The sequence below is a fragment of the Orbicella franksi genome, chromosome 11 (genome assembly GCF_964199315.1).
Source record: "Orbicella franksi chromosome 11, jaOrbFran1.1, whole genome shotgun sequence".
Taxonomy (NCBI): domain Eukaryota; kingdom Metazoa; phylum Cnidaria; class Anthozoa; order Scleractinia; family Merulinidae; genus Orbicella; species Orbicella franksi.
This window is the reverse complement of record NC_138155.1, coordinates 24116105-24135273: the sequence shown is the minus strand read 5'-3', so window position 1 is coordinate 24135273 and position 19169 is coordinate 24116105. Positions and strand designations below refer to the sequence as shown.

The 19169-nt window shown below is 34.7% G+C and overlaps 2 long non-coding RNA genes across 2 annotated transcripts; one reads left to right on the top strand and one right to left on the bottom strand.

The window, feature by feature from the left end:
- Positions 1–207: 207 nt before the first annotated feature.
- LOC145460460 (uncharacterized) lies at positions 208–10958 on the top strand. Its single transcript, XR_014039849.1, has 5 exons — positions 208–267; positions 1879–1964; positions 5413–5481; positions 5612–5676; positions 9855–10958. It is a non-coding gene; the product is annotated as an uncharacterized LOC145460460 (long non-coding RNA).
- Positions 10959–14186: 3228 nt separating this feature from the next.
- Positions 14187–15524, bottom strand: LOC145502307 (uncharacterized). The gene is made up of 2 exons (XR_014051309.1): positions 15096–15524; positions 14187–14727 (listed from the first exon to the last, which is right to left on the bottom strand). It is a non-coding gene; the product is annotated as an uncharacterized LOC145502307 (long non-coding RNA).
- Positions 15525–19169: the final 3645 nt, after the last annotated feature.

Here is a 19169-nt window from a genome sequence, read left to right as displayed (position 1 = left end):
ATCATCTGCAGACGCTGCAGATATTCTGCAGATCTGTTGTTCGTCTGTTTTCGTCTGCAGTCTTAAAATCGGGAAGAGTTTTCAAGCTCAACGTCTGCAGCAGACTGAAAACAGACTCTGCAGACGATAAATTAGTCTGCAGTTGATCTGTTTTTGTCAAAACAGATCTGTTGCAGATCTGCTGCAGATCTGCTCGTTTCGTACGGGCAAGAAACACAGAAACACCAAAAGATCCATGGAGGAAGTGAAATACATCAGACATGTCAGGTCAGTCAAAGTTTTTCTTTAACTGTAGTGGACTAGTGTTTCACTATAATTTTAATCACTTTTTGGAACAGGTGCAGTGTACCATTATACAATCATGTAGGGTGGAATTCAGTCTTCAGAAATTTGGTTAAATGACACTCCTTGGTGTCAAGACTATTTGGAAACATCCATTTCTTTTCTTGATTCGACAAAAAATAGTTTTTAATAGGTTTTTTTTCACAAGGATTTGTCAACTGAAAGTATGGTTTCTTTGCCTTACTTCAAGTAATTAATGTGTAGATCTAGTCAATTTTTAAAAATGTCTAGTCTCTCCTGAGGTTCGTAAAATGTTGACCTTCATAAACTGAACAGGCCTTGAAGTGCACGGGCTCAAAATAATTATTATGAATTCTCCCTACTAATTGTGATATTTTGGGGTAGCAAGTTTTGAAAATTTGTTTGTGCAATATTTCCTAGTTGATGTTTCTCTTTATTCTCATCACATTTCTGCTTGATAATGTATTGAAATTGTAAGGGCAAAATTATCTGACAGATGGTTTCTAAGTTTCACTGACAAATCATGCTTTGATCGTCCTTAACTGACAACTGACAGATTATTCCAAATTTTAACTGAGAAATTCATGTTTTGATCTCAATTTCCTTCCTGACAACTGATAGATGATTCCAAATTTCAACTGATAAAATCATTTTTCAATCTCAACATCCTTTACTCAGTACTGATAGTTCACTCCAAATTTTAACTGACAAAATCATGTTTGTGATTTTAGCTCGGTGACAAAATTGTCGATCAATAAATGAACTCAACCGTGAAAACCAGTGGGCATTTTGCAAAATCGACAGGTTTGCAGGCAAACGTTCCCTCTCTCGCCCCACCACCCCCTGCTTCGCTGAATTTTTGCACTCGCTCCAATTTACCCGCGGCCAGAATGCAGAAAAGCTCTTTGTACGGGAATGCTTTCTACACAGGCTACAATTCCAATGGTTTTATTTGCTCCAGTTTCAATGCTTTCTGCTGTATTTTCAGAAGGCAAGATAAACATTCCTACAAGGTTCACTTGTATCTTGAACATTGACAACGCATTGTCAATGCTCCTGTCATAAGCCAATCATCTTTGTGCATGATGAGAACAACACGTAATTTAAACTCTCTGGCTTTGTCGGTAGTCCCTCCTTTCTTAAACTTCTTGCCCCACGTTTTCATGTGGCCATTTTTTTCCGTGGGTTTTTTTTTTTTTTTGCATTATTCACAAGGGACTAAGTGAAAGAGGAACTACTCCTACATGTAGTTTGTTTAAACTGCATACTATTAGTTGTCCTCCTTCAAGCCATGCGGGGAATTTTTTCGTGCCTGTTTGACACTTTTCCCTCCTCAAATATGTTTCCTCTTTCTTTTTCAGAATTTGTCCCTTTCTCCTCGCCTTCCCAACAATAATTTGAATAAAGGACTAATCCTTATTTTAATGTAAACTTTTCATTGGTTTATAGTAACTTATTTACGTGATTGACAACTGATTAATTGTTTGAACATTACACATGATGCTAGATATTCTACTTGAAAAAGTACATTGTTGACAGTATGACACTTATAAAAATATCTGTATTACTTATCAGGTAAAACATGAAGAACATGAGCATAAAGTGGCAGGGCTGGAGTACTGAAAGACCAATGGTGGACATCAGATAAAGCTATTAAAAAGGTAATTTTGTGTGTATTTACTGTATATGGGAGATAGCAGCCCTACATAGCAGCTACAAGTACTACAATAGGGTGTAGTACCAGTTGGAATTCTTTCTGTTGAGAATTGACAAAGGGTATAACACCGTTATTGAACATGACACTGTTACCTTAGTGGAAATATCCCAGGACTCCCGTATTATGAGTGTTAACTTACCTTGATGTAAGCATTGGAGGTTGCTCTTCAGTTACTGAATAATGTGTAGTTCCAGAAAATATCCGTATCCCCATCACGGAGGGAATTTCATGTAAACCCCCCTCCTCCCTGGAATTTCCAGTTTTTGAACACAAAAATATCCCCCCCCCCCCCCCCCACCGCCCCTCCAGAATTTCCACAAGTATTATGTACACTCCTCATACCCTCTGGAAAAAATAGTTTTGACAGGAAAGTGTGTTAATTAAGTTACAGTAAATACTCCAAACACTTTTTCATGTCACTGCTGTTTATTTCAATCGATTGTAACATCTGAAGATACACACAAAGAAAACATACAACAATTTATTTAAACATGCTTTAAAAGGAAATAGATAAAATAGTAACTTGTCAAATTACCTTCCTATACGACTACATGTAAGTCCTTTTGTAAATGCAGTATAATTTCCGTTCAAGGACTGATAGGATGAGTGTGGATGAAATTGACACCATACTTTTATTGTAAAAACGATCGCTAACCAGTGCTTTCCATCACATTTGAAGTAGATGTCTGCCAGTATAAAAGTAGGTGGCTCAGCATATATAGGTGGGCATATGGCCACCTTTGTTAGGGGGGGTCTGGCATGAAATTTGAACTCTCGGAAATACGATTTCCAGCTTTCTGGGCCTCAAAGTTAGTAAAGTCAATGATGAATCTATGCTGAAACCAATCTATTTCGCTTGCTGCCCGTAAATGATTTATCTCTGTTTGGGTTACCGAAGTGCATCGGCTTCCTTCACAGCTGCAAGTGTAAAAACTGTGAACAGGCTTCTCGAATGAATTTTCAAAGGATGAACAAATAAAGTCTTTCATTTCTTCAATTGATGGCGCTTTGCATGGCTCACAACTTTCCAAAAATTGCGAAGTTGACAAGGTCTTATCTGCAACTTCAGACCATAATTATAGTTTTAGAATCAGTTGGGTTGACTGGCGAAATGTCATCTTTGGAATGAAGCGTATCGTTTTGTGCAATTGATATTCATCCGTAAGCAAAGAAGAACACAATAGGTTTATGAAAGAACAATTCTAAAGTCAAATAAATTTATTTAAAGGTTTTAATGATTCCTAGTTTTACTTTCATTTTTACAGCTTAGCTATTTTATTTGTTAGTAATTTTTTATCACTGATGTAAATTTTTAATGTAAATTTTATTTTTAATAACATTTTTTTTTTTTTTTTTTTTTTACTGTAAAGCGCCATGAGCCATGGATATGGCGCTATACAAATCTATTATTATTATTGTTATTATTATTATATTCAAATACTTGATTTGGTACGTGATTTCTTTCAAAAGAATGTAAACAAGTCAGTCTGTCCAAACTGTACAGGAGTACACTTTGCCGCCATCTTTGCTCGACTGACCACATGGTAACAGTTTGAAAGCAAGGTTAATTTTTATTACAATACTGTTGAAAATGGCTGAATGTTTTGCAATTTGTAATCATATTCAATGGATATGTAGGCTTTTATATACATGAACTGTCAAGGCAAATGTAAGAAATATTTTTTCTCAAACTCAGTAATAATTCATCAAGTTTAAACAAAGGAAATCATGACCGTGGCGGTGTTTGGATATCTGATCTTAATTGGCATAGATTTTTACGATTTTATTTCTCCGTTTTCTCCTTAGTTTTAGTTTCGATTGAGAAGATATGTCAAACACTCAAGACAACATTTGACCACATTTCCAAACACCTTGAAGTTTGTCAAAAATACTCAGCTGCGCATTGTATTTTCGACTCTCTTCTTGGTGTTGGAAATGTGGTCAAACATGGTCTTTCGTGTTTGATATATTACTTCAGTTTATTTGAACTGAGAAATAGGTAGGCTGTAAACATTATAAGAGTTACATTTTTTGAAGTTTTTGTCGACAAACACAGCCAAGTAGCCAGTGACTTGATGACTCACAGCTGCCGGAGCTCCGGCACTAGCCAGCTGCTAATAAACACGCTCGCTAACACACTTGCGAAAAAGCCCAATTTTGCAGCAAAATTACATACAAATAGACAGAGATAAAGAAGAATGAGAAATTCTCAAGTTTGTGAAATCGTAACATCATTTCTGCCTTTATAAAGAAACTAATTTTCACGAAAGAAATCGACTGCCACTCAACAGCTCCCAAGACCGATTCGAAAACAAACTTGGCTAGTCACCAGTGCTTTTTGGTCCACAAGATGACACCATGTAGACTGGTAGCAAGTAATGACAGCCATTTCCACGCAACACACATTCTTCTCATTTGTTAGCTTCCAAAGTTGTTTTTGAAGAAAGAAAATTTATTTCAAATATTATGCGATTCAAATACAAGTATTCCAGCTACTATTTTTTGATGTGAAAGATCTACTAAATAGCTGGCAACAAATGATTTTTTAACAGCTAGATTGATACTTGAAACCGTATTGAATCAAAGGGTATCTGGAAACTAAATCGACCATCCAACCCCCCTCCCCTCTGGAATTTCCTGGGTCTTTGACTCCCCACCCCACCTCACCCAGGCACTGGAATTTCCAATTCCCTCCGTGGTGGGGGTATGGATATTTTCTGGAATCACACAATCTAGTGTTCTTTTGTGTGGGGTGTTAGACTATTTTTTTTCGTCAAGTCAAGTCAATGATGTTGTGAATCTGCAAAAGCTTGGAACATTGACTACACTAATAAATATTACTAACTTCTTATTAAGCGAGAGTGAGGTCTTTACAGGAAAATCTCAGACCAAGACCTTGCTGTATTGACTGAGCGATTAAGCGAGGTCAATACAGCAAGGTTGAGGTTTGAGATTTTCCCATAAAGATGCAACGTTCAAGGTTGACAAGTTGTTTATCATAATTTATGGCTTTTTCTTTTGTGTTTTCATGCCTGTAATCGGCCCGTGGGTATTACGGGAGAATAATGCCCTACGATTAGCCAATCAGAGTATGCATTACATGTATATCAGCTACAAGAACAAGCCAGATGATAAATTAGTTTAAGACCTCACTCAAAAGAACACTAGATGATCGCAATGTGTTGAGAAGGTTGAATGATGAGCTTATTTACCTGGAGAAGGCAACACATTATGGGTTGCTGGAAAAATGTAAATAAAGCTGCTGTTCAGATATCACTTTTATTAATGTAGCATTTTTAATGCTATTTTCAATGTTACATGTAATAACTTTTACTCAAAAGTAAACAGCTACTGATAGGACTCTTTCATTGAATTTTTTTCATTATTATCAGGCAAACAAGAAGCAAACAACAACATAGAACAACTAAGATCAATGGAGGAGTCAGATACAGCTAGATCAGGTCAGTTTATATTTCTGGTATCTGCAATGGTGTTCAAAAGTGTACCTACTCTTATTAGGTTTAATTATGCCAAAGTATACCAACAGTAAGAAATCACAAGTTACTCAATATGTTTGTATCTCTTATTAAGGAAAACAAGAAACATTTAAACACCACAACATCAGTGGAGGAAGTGAAATACATCAGACATGGCAGGTCAGTCAAAGTTTTTCTTTATCTGTAGTGGACTGTGCTTTTAAATAATCACTTTGAGGAACAGGTGCAGTGTACCATTATACATGTAGCCTGGTGGAATTCAGTCTTCAGAAATTAATTTTGGTTAATTATGACACTTGTTGGTGCAAGCCATGCTTTTCCTTGATTGGACAAAAAATACTTTGAAGTTCTTTGACCAATGGGTTTTTTAACAAGGTTTTGTCAACTTAAAGTATGTCTTCTTTGCCTTACTTCAAGTAATTAATGTGTAGATCTAGTCAATTTTTAAAAATGTCTAGTTTCCCTTAAGGTTCTAAAATGTTGACCTTCATAAACTGAACAGGCCTTGAACTGCCCAGGCTCAAAATAATTATGTATTCTCCCCACTAATTGCAATGCTTTGGGGTGGTGAGTTTTGAAAATTTGTTGTACAATATTTCCTAGTTGCTGATTTTCTTTATTCTCATCTCTCATCTGCTTGATAGAGTATTGAAATTGTAAGGAGAAATAATTGACAACTGAAAAATGGCTCCTAAATTTTACTGACAAATCATGCTTTGATCTTAACATCATTACTGACAACTGACAGATTATTCTAAATTTTTAATTGATAATTCATGGTTTTTCATCCCAATATCCATCTTGACAACTGATACAAACGTAAATGATTACGAACTTTTTAACTGGCAAAATCAAGCTTTGATCTCAAAATCCATACTGAAAACTGATAGATGGTTCCAAATTTTAACTCACAAACAATGTTTTGATCTCAACATCCATACTGTCAACTGATAGACGATTCCAAATTTGACAGGTGTCTGGAACACCCGAATATCAAAAAGTCATGAATAGCAAATAGTATGAATAGGGCGAATACATGTAGTCTCGAATAGTGCAAATAGTGGCAAACAGTAGCGAATGGTAATGAATAGTTATCAATAGTCACCTCTCTAGTTAAGCACTGATCTAGATTTGTTGAAGTTAATTACATGGAGCAAGAGCGTTTATTTGCGGATGCTGATACACATACTATTTAGTATTCAGGACTTATTTGCTAGCTATTCACGACTATTCGCTATTTGCTATTCAGGTTTTCCAGACACCCAATTTTAACTGAGAAAATCATGTTTTGATCTGAACGTCCTTACTGACATCTGACTGATGATTCCAAATTTTATCTGAAAAAATCATGTTTTGATCTCAACATCCTTGCTGACAACTGATATACATGTATGATTCCAGATTTTAACTGAGAATATCTTGTTTGGTTCTCCAACTCCCTCTTGACAACTGATAGATGATTCCAAATTTTAACTGAGAAAATCATGTTTTGATCTCTATGTCCTTACTGACAACTGCCTAATTTTTCCAAACTGAGAGAATCATGTTTTGATCTCAATTTCCTTACTGACAACTGACTGATTGTACCAAATTTTAACTGAAAAAATCATGTTTTGATCTCAATATCCTTACCAACAACTGACCGATGAGAAAATCATCTTTTGATCTCAATGTCCTTACTAACAACTGGTAGATGATTCCAAAATTTAACTGAGAAAGTCATGTTTTGATGTCAATGTCCTTACTGACAACTGACTGATTGTTCCAAATTTGAACTGAAAAAATCATGGTTTGATCTCAATGTCCTTACTGACAACTGACAGATTATTCCAAATTTTAGCTGACAAAATCTTGATTTAATCTCAATGTCCTTACTGACAACTGATAGATTATTCGTAATATTAACTGAGAAAATCATGTTTTGATCTCGACATCCATACCAATTAACAATTAGATTATAAGCTTGAGATTTCTATCGCGTGAGTGTTGACGAGGGCATTGCCGGAGACCTTTGTCACGCGATGGAAATCGAGAGCAAATAATCTAATTATTCTAGTATAATTATACTAATAAATCTACTAGTCGTTTAAAACTTTATTTAAATCCTTTTCACAGACACTTTGAAAACGACAAGAAGGGGCCGTCATTTTGTTAACAAGGACACACTGCTACGCTACTCTCCATCTATCACAATAGATAGTGAGTAGCGTAGCCAATCAGAGAACGGCATTCATGATAGAACACTAGTAGATTGATACTAACGACTGACAGATTATTCCAAATTTTAACTGAAAAAATCATGTTTTGATCTCAATGTCCGTACTGACAACTGATAGATGATTCCAAATCTTAACTGACAAAATTATGTTTTGATCTTAACATCCATACTGACAACTGACAGATGATTGCAAATTTTAACGGACAAAATTATGTTTTGATCTTAACATCCATACTGACAACTGACAGATGATTGCAAATTTTAACTGACAAAACCATGTTTGGATCTCAATGTCCTAACTGACAACTGATAGGTGATTGCAAATTTTAACTGAGAAAATCATGTTTTGATCTCAACATCCTTTACCGTCAACTGACCGATGATTGCAAATTTTAACTGACACAGATCCGTATTGACCACTGACAGGTGGATTGAAATTTTAAGTGACCATTCATATTTCAGTTGCTAAATCCTTACCAGGAATTGACAGACGGTTCGAAAGTAACTGAAGGGCATGTCCTGTTTTTGTCGCAGCATTATAGTCGATAATATTATTGTCAATTGACCTAAATTTGTAACTGACAAATCTTGTCACGATAACTAAATCATTACTACAATGTTTGGGGAGCAGGGTTGGCGCAGTGGTGAGACCACTCACCTCCCACCAATGTGGCCCGGCTTTGATTCGGGATTGGTGCCATATGTGGTTTGAGGTTGTTGTTGGTTCTCGCTTTGCTCCGACGTTTTTTCTCCAGGTTCTCCGGTTCTGCTCCCTCTGCAAAACGTAACATCTCCAAATTCCAATTCCGCCATGATAGAGGACCTGCTTGGAAATCAGCTAAGGCTGATGTGGCTTCCTGTCTAAATATAAATACATTTATTATATTGACAACCGACACATCACTCCAGTTCATGTTTAGATCATAACAGTTCATGTTTAGATCATAACAGTTCATGTTTAGATCATAACAGTTCATGTTTAGATCTCAACATGTTTTTTGACAACTTATAGACATTTCCAAATAATTCTAATTGAGAAATCGTTTTTTAACATGAGCATTCTTATTGTCAAATATCAATTACTGTAACTTTAAATTTTACCTTTTAACCTTTGTGCTATCATGCTATCTAAGCATCCTTCTTTCATCTAAAAGATAACCTCAAACTGTCCTGAGAATTATCACTTACTGGTCTAAACATGTTTCTTTTAACAACTGATGACTCACTGAAATTAGGGAAAACGAAGAGCTAATTCTTAACATATTCCCAATATAGAAAATAAGCTTTTTTGGTGAAAGGGTTTTTTGTATGGTGAAAGAGAAAATGGTTGGCAAATATCAGCTGAACTGTGTAATTCATGAGACAGTTAGAACTATATATTTTCTAATTTTCTTTTTCACATTAGAGCTAAAATTTGTTGGAATACCTTCAAATATTTGGGGCATACCTCAATTCCCTTTGAAATGTTGTGTCGTCACCAGATACCCGGTAGTTTGTTTTACTAGGTTGGCCAAGCCAAAGTAAATTGAGAGAGTACATTTATTGCAAACATTGTAGACACAAAAGGGAAGCTTTTCAGTGGAAATTGCTGTCTAGGCTGGTTAATGTTCAGCTGGGTAACTGTTTAAATAACAACAATAACAACAACAACAACAGCAAAGTTACTGAATCAAATAGCATTGTTGTTAATTAATATTACAACTAGCACTTCTACTGTTGGCTTCGAAGCCTGTGCTTTTGTCTATTAGCCAGTCATCAAATTCAACTTTAGTCCTCTCTGTTTAAAGAGCAACGAAAATTAAGAATTTCAGGGGGGCGGATGTACCCAGGCTATAGGCATAGTTACTACAAATAATGTAATTGTTGAGGTTTTCTGATCCATTTGCTTACAAAAGTGATTGGAATCCAATTTCTCCTTACAAAATCCGTATATTGTCAAGCAAACAGGTGATGAGAGTAAAGAAAACCATCAATACGGGAATTCTGTAGCTAATGTATATGGGATAGGATGAAGAAGGCTTCACTTAGTTGCAAAGAAAGCGAAAATACATTATACAATATACAATATACAAAGCTTCAGTGTAAAAATCAAACATTTAAGTTTTCTTTCTTTTTCCAGGATTTCTCAGTGACCAGGCAATTGAGGGAAGATAAAGGCAAAGACAAGACACTGGAGGCAATTTAAGAAGACAGGACACTACAGACAAGACCTAACTCATAAGGGACAAAAGTAAGACAGATTGAGAGATTTTTTCAAGCCGAAAAAATAGGACGTGTAAGATAGGATTTTTTTCGTGAACTAAACATCAGGATCGGAGTTTTCAGCTCACAGTTGAACAAAACAAAACACGAAAGCTTTCTATGAAAAAGGACCGGCCCAAAAATGATGTACAGTTACGTTTTGTAGGGCATGTTTCGTTAGCTTTGCTTCACAAAGTTCGATGCAGTTTTATTCTTTTGCCTTTGCTCACAATGCGAGAGCTTGGTGGATTGTGTGACTGACGCGTACGTGACTCTTGAGCATCGGTGGTGTTGCGTTACACTATTTGCCGATTAGAATATGTTAATAAGGCCTTGTGCGGGAATTTCGATACACGGCATTGCAACAGGAGATTTAACTGTTAATTTAACAAATAAAGATTGTAAAGTGCCTTTTGATATTTTGTTGGCTTGTTTAGATAAACAGCAAGGCAGCAGGGTACCAAACGAAACTTTATTTTCTTTATTTTCTTTATTTTTTTAAGTTAGCAGTTAAAATACGGCAACATTTCCTGAATTTGAATAATTCCCGTGCAAAACTTTATTAACATATTCTCAACGGTCGTTAGTGTAGCGCAACACCACAGTTGTTCAATAGTCACGTACGTTTCTTTCATATGATTCACCGAGTTCTCGTATTGTGAGCTTCGAAATTCTTTGATTTTCCTCGAGAAGAAAATTTTTATAGTTAGCTTTCGTGGTTAGAATCACATTTTTTTTTTCTAGTTTTCTTTCACAGCCCAATTTCAGAGTGGATTATTCAAATTGTCTTAAGCAAAAACAATTATAAAAGTTTTCTTGAACCATAATTTTGGAAAAAAATTGGTTGCTAAGTTTCTGTCGACATATTTCAAGCGTGTCTCGTCGAGTTAGCTTTGTACAAAATCAGTTTCTCTTGTTTATTAAAAAATTGAAAACTTGTCTTGACTGCCTAAATTTACTCTAAGGGTGACCCTTAAGTCAAATTTTTTTAATTTTCCCGCCAAAAAACTTAGAAAAATACGGGCGCCTATAATACGCATGCGCCAACTTTTTTAAAAAAATTACTTCTTGTTAACATCTGTTTAAAAATTTTTAATTTTCCCGCCAAAAGACTTAGAAAAAATACGGGCGCCAATAATACGCATGCGCCAACTTTTAAAAAAAAAAATTACTTGTTAAATATTTTTATTTTTCCCCCCAAAAGACTTAGAAAAATACGGCGCCTAAAATACGCATGCGCCAATTTTTTTTTCAAAGATGTATTTTAACTCTAAATTATTGCTTAACTTAATAGTCATTAAATGCAATCTTTTATTCAGGTGTCCTTATTTCTGTTGTAATCTTTATTATATCTAAATAAAATATTTCAAACAGTAAAGTACTCACAACAAGTGTTTCATTTGAATTGTTTTATTCATCTTTAATTTTCTACTTACAATAGTTAATTAGTTAAGTGAAATTCAATTAAATTAATTACAAAGGTGTCACCAAAAAATTTGCCCTATATATACTAAGACTTTTGGCGGGAAAATTGGAAAAAATTTGCACAGCGTTTCCCCTGAGCACCTTTTTGACAAAAAGTTTAGAGGGGTACCCCCTTGAATTTTTCCCGCCAAAACATTTTTGACATATACCATCTTGAACACAAAGTAACGGAAAATTTGTTTGTGTTCAAGATGGTATATTCTATGATGACATCTTGTTAAATAGTCAGCCGTAAGACAACGAGCAGCTAGAAACCTATTTACAGAAATAAGAAGAGCAAGTTAAAAATTTGTACAACAGCAAAGTTTCTGCACAACATCGAGAGGGTGAAAACATTTCCAAATCGATATATTTAAGAAAGCTTATATAGTCGGGTAAATTGAGCCCCAACTATATAAATTCTCTTAACTATAGCGATTCCAAAACGTCGTCACCTTCTCAATGTTGTGTAGAAACGTTGCAGTTGTACAAATTTTATCTTGCTCTTCCCGTTTCTGTAAATAGGTTTCTAGCTGCCCGTCATTCACAGCTTAACTATCTAACGTGATATCATCATGCAATATATTTCAAGAAGATAGCAAAAGCAAGCCAGGAATCCGATTACTCCAACGAACATTAAAAAACCGCGAAAACTTCAATCTAGTCCTAGAATTTTAAAATTTTTAGAACTTCCGTAATTTTTAGCCGAGATGAAAAACCAATACCCGACAAATAATAGGCCAATTCAAGAGAAACTGTTCATGGCTTGCTTCGTTATCTTTTAGAAATAACTTCCAGCGAGGTGTTAAAGGTTAATGTCTGGTTATCAAGCTTTAAAATGTATCTATATATCCTATGGCTTCTGGTATAAAACTTTGTCATTTGCGAACGAAAGCAAAATCATTTTACATGAATCAGAACATTGAAAAGTAATACAACAAGTGTTTTGAACAATTTTCTTGTAGCAAACGATAGCGATAGAATTTTAGAACAATTTAAGTTAGTTTGGAAAAGCAATAGAGCGAATGGCAAGTGTTTTGAAAATTTTTGTCCGTAGCAAACGATAACGATAAAATTTTAGAGCAATCAGACAATTGGAGCTACGTTCGTGACAACAGATGTAATAGTGAATACAAATGATGGTCATAAAATGTTCAAAGAATCAGACAACTGGAATCAGGTTTTGAAAATCAAAGCTGAAATAGTGAATACTCTTAGTGAAAAAGCAATGACATTTTAGATGTATCAGAAAATTGAAACTGCAGTTTTGAAAAGAAATAGAGTAATAGCGACTGTTTGGAAAATTTTTGTCCGTAGCAAACGATAGCGCAAAAATTTTGGAGCAATCAAACAATTGGAGCTACGTTCGTGATGATAAATTATTAGTGAATACAAACGATAACGATAATATTTTCAAAGAATCAGACAGTTGGAACCAAGTTTAGAAAATCAAAGATAAAATAGTGAAAATGTCTGTCAGTTGCGAACGAAAGCAACATTTTAGAACGATCAGGCAATTAAATCGGAGCTGCATTTTTTCTCTAGAACATTCCAACAATTGAAGCTACATTTCAAAAAAGTAATAGATCTGACGGTAATGAAAGCAAAAAAAAATTGGAAATTCAGACAATTAGACCTAAATTTTTCGAAAAGCGATAATTGAAAGAGTTGCTTGATACCAGACATAATTCATTACAGCCTCGCTGGAAGTTAAACAAGAGGATATATCTGGTTTCTGGTTGATCTTTATACGCTTAGTCCCCTCCCGAAGAAATAATTTAAACCGACCGGTTTCCGTACGGAAATGTATATAGCAGCATCTGCCGATAAATCAAGTGACTTTCTTGATACCAAGATCAATCCACAAACCCAAAATCCTCTTCTAAAATTATTTATTCAAGGTGGCTCTGCATGTCAATACGCATTAAACGTCGAAACAAGTATTCACTCATTTTACCGCAAGTGTATAAAAAGCAGAGGGAAAAAACTAAAAAAACCCGCCGAGTGAAATAAGGAAAAAAGCGTTCAATAATAGGTGATCATGTCAACAAATGCTTACAATATTTAGAAATTAACTTGAAAGAAGTTGCCACGAAACTCAGATTTACTAACGAATAAGTTGACGTAGGAAGAAACGATATAACTTGTTTGATAGTTATACTGAGCAAATTTAGTGAGCTTCAAGCTACAGCATTTTCAAATGAATTGGATCATTAATCAGTAACTTTTTAGCAAGGAAGTTGCCCTTTCAACACTTACAATTCACATAAATTAATAGCAACGTGTTTCTTTTGTAGAAGCTCTGTGACCTTTTTGGGAGAAAAAGGAAAACTAAATATGTTCAAGCGAATTGGACTACAAAGCGAAGAATCGACCTTGAAAGGAACTTTTTAATTTCTTGGCTGAAATGCTAAGATTTGAGAAGTAGAAGTAATTCATCGATAACTTCAAGATTTTGAATAAGCTTCCAAAATGAAACAATTTTTATTGAACAGTCACGTGATATTGTTTTTGAGCAAGGGCATTGCCCGCCAATAGGCAATTCACATCATAGATTGAAACTAAGCCTTCCTAAAACCTTGGAGAACACGACAAATCAAAACTCAGCATTGAATTGTTTGCTCAATTTTTGTCACAACACAATTTTTTGATTGACATGATCACGTAACCTATAGTTATTAAAGTCCAATTGCTATCGCCGTTTGATTTCCACATGTAGTGCCACCTTAAAATATTCTACAAAGGTTATCGCCTAGTGACATGTTTTCAAACTTAAGAGAGTTGAGCGATCGCAAAACAATTCTGAATTTTGCAAGAAAAAAAAATCAAAAACACTCAAATCTGACAAAATAATGTAGTAAAACATGCAAATACCGACCGATAAGATTTAATTTAATCAAACTGATGATCGCTCGATCCAAGAAATAAAACTCCCCACAATTTGAAAACATGTAACAGATGATAACTCGAAAGCGGTTGAAACCTTTCCGGCAAAAATGGCAGAAATAATTAATTAAACTTCACTACCCAATTGAAATTTTTTTCTGCGCCCGAATGTCACTCGAATGCAAATATTTCAGTCGAGAAAAAAAAATTAAAACGTTAAACGATCAAAATGATTCTAGACTAAGAGGTTTTGACCTCTAATACAACATTTTTAGTTGCAAGACTGCCATTAATTATCGGAAAGATTTCACTTTAGCCAAATTCTAAAGAGCTATTCTCAACTTTGTCTTCATCCTCCCTGTTTGAATCCTTTTGATCTCCTCCTGTCTTGCTGACAAACCCTGAGAATAGAAGAGAGAAAAATTGAGTAAGGAACAAACCCCAGTGTGGAAACTGAAAAGAGTAAACGAGAAATAAAATAATTCACAGTGAATTGTTAAACACGAGTGCGCGTTGACAAGTACAAGACAAATTTTGACAAAGAAACGCCACTTTCGAAAGGAAAGCCAAACTCTCGTAAAAATAACTGCTACCAACTTAAACGTCTTGTATGGTTCCTGAACTAGCTTCTAACGTACGTTTTACTCCGTTACTAAAGCATTGAGGTTGTTCTGAAGCTCGAGACGAAACGTAAACCGAGTCCGTCGAGCGCACGGGGCAGGACTTCGAGCCGGTATTTTCGGTAGAATGCAAATAAATTGGTACTAACCAATGACAGAAATGGGTGTCAAACGACTGTCCTTCCCCAAACGTGGCCGCATTTCTTCTTCAAAGTAAGAGTTTGCTTCTCGTGTAGAAGGGAACTGTACACATCTCACTCCGACGGCAACCATCTCAAAATGGCAAACAAGCACCTTAGGTCAGCGATAGTCATCGTGAATATGCAAAATAAAATTAGACCAATCAGCTAACAGGCACGTCACGAATTCTAAAGACAACACCCTTTCCACGCTTTACTCTGAGAAAGTTTTGCATTTTCTTTGTTTATATAGAGCTCACATGAAATAAACACAACACGTCATTTTAAAATATTATCTACTTTTTTTTTGCAGTTTTTTATCAATTTCAATCCCTCTCCTTCATTTTTAAAATGCATTCGGCAGTGTTTGTGAGCTAATAAAGAGCGGCTTAAATGAAAAAAAAAATGGTTAGATGGGTATAATTTACGGACTTGGATAAAACGGAAAAAAAAGAACATTGTAGCAAAAAGATCAATGGACTACAACACAACACAAATATGAAAAATAAAAATAAAATAATAATAATAATAACAATAATAATAATAATTATAATAATAATGAAATAATGAAACAAGCCGAATGTGGGACATGAGAACGGAAACGATACCAGTTATCATTGGAGCACTTGGAGCTATCAAAAAGGGACTAGAAACTTATCGAAATTTCGAGAGCAGGAAACCAGGCAAGATTTTCCTCCAAAACGACGATTAAAGTTCATAAATTCAGCAAGGTTATTTTTTGTAGTTCACTGATGCTTATTTGGCCGGGAATTCTTCCAAGATGAGTTATTTACTTTTACCTTGTAATATACCGATATTGACATTGAAACCCAGGAGAGAGCCATTATGTGAACACTGTTGAAATAGGTTTTAATAGTTTATTTCTTTTACTTACTTTTACCTTGTATATACCAGTTTGTATGGAATATGTTAATTAATGTTATGACGATGATAGTAGTATTAGTATTAGTTGTAGTAACCATGATATCATGACATATATGATATGACGATGATGATAATAAATTATGATTATTATGAAAAAAAATATTATTATTAATACCGAAAACTTAAGGAACAACAGAATTTCTGAATTTTTTACCAGATACATGTAAGATTCAAGTTTGTATGGAAATGCGCTCAATAAAGTTTGTTTTATAATTTTAATTTAAAAAAAAAATTATTATTATCGTCCTCACATTCAGCTTGTTTCATTATTTCATTATTATTATTATTATTATTTAAATAATAAAAATAAAATAATAATAATATAATAATGAAACAAGCCGAATGTGAGGACGATAATAATAATAATAATAATTTTCTTTTAATAATAAAAATAAAATAATAATAATAATAGTAATAATAATAATAAAAATAATAATAATAACGAAAAAACGGAGTCCTCCTGCGGGGGCTGAACGCCATGCCCTTCCAACAGAAGTTCTGAAATGTAACCACTGGGCTACAGGGGGACTCCTTGAATTGGGTAGCAAATTTAACGAAACTTATATGCACATAAAATGTAGTTTTTATCGACAGCCTCATCTTGCTTTGGAAAATGTTGTATAAAAAAATTAAAGACCTTGCCTAATTTATGTAGTTTTTTTTGAAACCATTATTAAGTCTTTCCCAAATTAAAAAAAAAAAACCTCCCAATTAAGATCAACTCTTTTGCATATCTTTGCTTTTTGGATACGAGCTAATAAAGAGAGGTTAATTTAAAAAAACACGTGGCAAGATGGAAATATTCTACGTGAGACAGGTTTGATTTGTTGTTCTTTCTTAAAATGTCTTTTCATCCTTGACTCGGTTGAAAGAAAAAAAAAGATTGCACGAAAAAAAAAAAATGGAGTCCAACAAAAATCTGAAAAAAAAGGAGTCCCCCAATGGGGGCTGACACCATGTCCTTCCGAACCGAAGCTCGGAAATGTAACCACTTGGCTACAGGGGGACTCCTTGAATTGAGTAGCAAATTTAACGTTACCTATATGTACATGAAATGAAGTTTTTATTGATAGCCTTATCTTGCTTTGGAAAATGTGCTTCGAAAAAAATTAAAGACCTTGCATTAGTGATAGGTTTTATTGAAGTCCATTACTAAATCTTTCCACAGCAAAAAAAAAAAAAATTACCTCCCAATTAAGATCCATACTTTTGCAGCTCTATGCCTATTGAATATGAAAAAGGACATGGCAAAATGGATATATTTTAAGGTCAGAAAGACTTTGATGTCCTTTCTTAAAAGGTCTTTAATTTTCTCACCAAACACGGGTAAAAACGGAAAAGAAGGAGATTGTACGAAAGAGATCAATGGACTCCAACACAAGCATGACAACAACAACAAAAAAAAGCAAAACAAACAAACAAACAAAAAAACGGATCCCCCTGCGGGAACAGAAAGCCATGCCCTTCCGAAATGAAGCTCGGAAATGTAGCCATTGGGCTACAGGAAGACTCCTTGAATTGAGTAGCAAATTTAACGGTACCTATATGTAAATGAAATGTAGTTTTTATTGACAGCCTCATCTTGCCTTGGAAAATGAAGGACCTTGCATTAGTTATAGGTTTTTATTGAAGTTCATTATTAATTATCTTGCTTTGGAAAATGTGCTATGAAAAAAAAAGAAAGAAAGACTTTGCATTAGTGATAGGTTTTTATTGAAGTTCATTATTAATTATCTTGCTTAAGAAAATGTGCTATGAAAAAAAAGATATAAAGACCTTGCATTAGTGATAGGTTTTTATTGAACTACATTTTTAAATCTGTCCCATATAAGAAAAATACTTCCCAATTGGGATCCATACTTTTGCAGGTCTTTGCCTATTGGATACAAGCTAATAAAGAGAGGTTAAATAAAAAAAAATATACTTGGCAAGATGGAAATATTCTACGTCAGACAGGTTTGATTTGTTGTTCTCTCTTAAAATGTCTTTTCATCTCTAACTCGGTTGAAAGAAAAAAAAGACGATTGCACTAGAAAAAAAATGGAGTCCAACAAAAATCTGAAAAAAGGAGTCCCCCTATGGGGGCTGACACCATGTCCTTCCGAACCGAAGCTCGGAAATGTAACCACTTGGCTACAGGGGGACTCCTTGAATTGGATAGCAAATTTAACGGTACCTATATGTACATGAAATGAAGTTTTTTATTGATAGCCTTATCCTGCTTTGGAAAATGTGCTTCGAAAAAAGTTAAAGACCTTGCATTAGTGATAGGTTTTTATTGAAGTCCATTACTAAATCTTTCCCCAACAAAAAAAAAAATTACCTCCCAATTAAGATCCATACTTTTGCAGCACTATACCTATTGGATATGAAAAATGACATGGCAAAATGGATATATTTTAAGGTCAGAAAGACTTTGATGTCCTTTCTTAAAAGGTCTTTAATTTTCTCACCAAACACGGGTAAAACAGAAAAAAAAGAGATTGTACGAAATAGATCAATGGACTCCAACGCAAGCATGACAACAACAACAAAAAAAAGCAAAACAAACAAAACGGATCCCCTTGCAGGAACAGAAAGCCATGCCCTTTCGAACCGAAGCTCAGAAATGTAGCCATTGGGCTACAGGGAGACTCCTTGAATTGAGTAGCAAATTTAACGGTACCTATATGTTAATGAAATGTAGCTTTTATTGACAGCCTCATCTTGCTTTGGAAAATGAAGGACCTTGCTTTAGTTATAGGTTTTTATTGAAGTTCATTATTAATTATTTTGCTTTGGAAAATGCGCTATGAAAAAAAAGAAATAAAGACCTTGCATTAGTGATAGGTTTTTATTGAACTACATTTTTAAATCTGTGACAAATAAGAAAAAGACTAAGACCACGTGGCGAAGAACAGTTGAGAGAGAGAGGAACAGCGCAGGATGGCGTACATGGGATGAGGCAAGAGCTGCTGCAGCCAACAGAGAAAATTGGAGGCATTTTAGGCCTTATTTGCCACGAGGCACAAAGAAGCTAGGTAACAGGTAAGGTAAAATAAGCAAAAAACCTTCCAATTAGGATCCATACTTTTGTAGGTCTTTGCCTATTGGATACAA